Source organism: Macrobrachium nipponense, chromosome 4 (assembly GCF_015104395.2).
Source record: "Macrobrachium nipponense isolate FS-2020 chromosome 4, ASM1510439v2, whole genome shotgun sequence".
In the NCBI taxonomy this organism is placed as follows: Eukaryota; Metazoa; Arthropoda; class Malacostraca; order Decapoda; family Palaemonidae; genus Macrobrachium; species Macrobrachium nipponense.
The window spans coordinates 68286649-68289839 of NC_061100.1; positions in this window are offsets into that span (position 1 = coordinate 68286649).

Genomic DNA, 3191 nt, shown 5'->3' on the forward strand with positions numbered 1-3191 from the left:
TGAAGACAGGAGAATATTAAGTATCTAGTGGACATGTGTACTTTTCAAAATCGATAAACAAGCAAATAGTCAGGGGTAATAAGGTGAGATAGATATGACAAATAAACAGGATAAGTTTAAATAGGGAGATTGGAATGTGGGAAAGGAGAAATGAAAAAAGCAAAACTAAAAGTAGAGTAGGACTTAGTTTTATGATAAGGAGAGATGGGGAAAAATTAATTATTCGCAAAATCTATCAGTTGTCAATAACATGAAAAATGACATCGCCTCTCATTTGAAAGTATTCAGACATGAATAAGAAGACTGAATAGTGTATATAAGCATACATTTGGCTATCGCGATGATTACAGTCAAGGTATAAGAAAACATACTAAATCACGCTCTTAAAGTAAAAACGGAAATTCACACATTCAAGGTTTAAAACTCAACTTTAGATACCAAAAATATTTTACATTAAGACATGACTTACATAGAATGAAACACTAGGAAAAGGTAAAAACACGGATATTTTGTTTTTTCATATGATTTCATAAATCTTTTGCTTGATACTTGTATAGTTTTAGATAAATTCAGTATGTTAGACCTAATAACTTACAAAGCTTAACTGCATGATCCTAAATCTATTCATAGTTCTCATCATCTAAAAAAACCTGATTAAACTAACATTGAAATTGATGAGTTGCAAAATCTAGAACTACTTGCGTGAGCACTATAATACGTGAACCCGCAGATAGGTGGAGATTTGTGGAAGAGCAGTTAAAAAATGGGAAAAAAAGTAGAATAATTACATCGAAAGTCAATGCATCTGCCCATGTTGGAGACGGTGATGAGGATAATGATTATGGAAAGGATATGCAGACTGGTTCTCAATATCAGTGGAAGACTTAATGATAATAAAAAGTACTCTGAATTTTTCATATTCAGTATGGCAACTACTATTCATGTCAGCTTTAGTAAAGAAGTAAACAAGAGGTTCCTAAATTTTCCTGCGTGTGCTCCTAAAGACCTTGCCTATCAGACCACATCCCTAGCGAACATCCCAACCCCTAACCCAGACTCCTTTTAACAATATCACCTTTGTGTACTTTTAAATCGACTATATTTTCTATTTAGTTCTGTTACTTTTCTTTCTTTATGTAAACTAAAATACCCGTTGTTAGCGTGTTCCTGATTATTTTGATTATAGTATATAATTTTGTGAACATAAAAGCTCGGTGACGATAACTACCCGCTTCGTCTAACCCCTTCGGATCTTTCAGCCGTCCTCAGGGCGAGGGTACCCCCCTGCTTTGTGAGTGACAGTTCTAAACAGACGCAGCGTGTTGCATACAACTAATTGCTTGGACATACACAATTTGGCCTTTTAATTAAAGTTCCAAAATTCACCTTTCTCTCGGATAGCTAAAAAAAGTAATTTAATTAAGACAGGGTTGTCCAGCATACACGCAATTTCATTTAGCAGCAACTATTTTCTAAAAGCCTTTTAAAGGCTTTATTTTACAAAGCGTATCCAATATAGCAGTGGGGCATCAACTACGAAGAGCAGGATTTTAATAATTTAATAATGTTGGCTATCGGTCTGCTCTCACCTGGAGTAGTTGTCAGGGTTACACAGATTTCAGTATTTCTGAACGTTTGGCTCTTTAAAGAAACGACTTTTGTTTTATAAATTTTAAGTATATATATATATATATATATATATATATATATATATATATATATATATATATTAGAGAGCAGACCGATAGCCAACATTATTAAATTATTAAAATCCTGCTCTTTGTACTTAAAGCCCCACTGCTATATTGGATACCCTTTGTAACATAAAACCTTGAAAAGGCTTTTTGAAAATAGTTGCTGTTAATGAAATTGCGTGCATGCTGGACAACCCTGTCTTAATTTAATTACCTTTTTTAGTTACCTGAGAGAAAGATGAAATTTGGAACTAATTAAAAGACCAAATTGTGTATTTCCAAACTGGCCATATACAAATCACCATCCTGTAAAATAATTTCTTGCTGAAATACATAACCATTCTTTAACGAATATTTAGAGTAAGCATATTCATTGAGTATTTTGACTAAGAATTTGGAAATATTATATGTCGGGCTATTATATGCGGACATTATCGGTCTCAATGCTATACCGTCTTTGTGTATTTTTGGAAGTCCATAAAGAATGCCAAAGGAAGACCCGGTAACAAATAGTTCTTGGTAGACATCATCAGAAATAACTTTTTCCTGTTTAAGCTTTCTAAGAAAGCGATTGATCTTGTCTTCTTTTTTATAAATATCAACAAAGTTGGGTTCACCAATTAGTTTAAATTTAGAGCCATCAGACAAAATAACTTTCATTTTTTCAAGATAATCAGCCTTGTCCAGAATCACTATTCCTTTTCCTTTATCTGGTTTCCAAATTCTTAGTCAAAATACTCAATTAATATGCTTACTCTAAATATTCGTTAAAGAATGGTTATGTATTTCAGCAAGAAATTATTTTACAGGATGGTGATTTGTATATGGCCAGTTTGGACGTTGAATCATTGTTCACTAACGTCCCTGTTTCTCAGACAATTGAAATCATTTTGGATAAAGTTTTTAGTAATGATGAGACCTTCTGTGGTTTTAATAGGCAACTTTTTAAAACATTTTTGGAACTTGCTGTGCAAGATGCCACCTTTGTTTTTAATGGGCAGTTCTTTCTGCAGGCATAGGGGGTTGCCATGGGTTCTCATTTGGGACCGTTGTTTGCCAATTTTTTTATGGGACATTTGGAGGAGAATTTTCTTAATGATTGTCCTGGGAATTTTAAGCCACTTTTTTATAGAAGATATGTTGACGATACTTTTGCCTTATTTATATTTTCGTGGCAATGCCAGCATTTTTTAGATTACATAAATGAAGCCCCTCCTAACATTAAATTTACGTTGGAAAATGAGAAAGATGACTCCCTGGCCTTTTTGGATATAAAAATAACTAGAGATAACCACCTTTTCAACACAAGTGTTTTAAGAAAGAGTACCTTCACTGGGCTCGGAAACAACTTTTCTAACTCGTGTTTCCGTAATTTTAAGATTAATGCTATATCTACTTTGGGTTTTAGGGCCCTTCGGTACACATCTGATTGGCTCTTCTTTCATCTTGAAGTCGAGTTTCTTTTAGAATATTTTGTTAAGAACTCGTTTCCGAAAA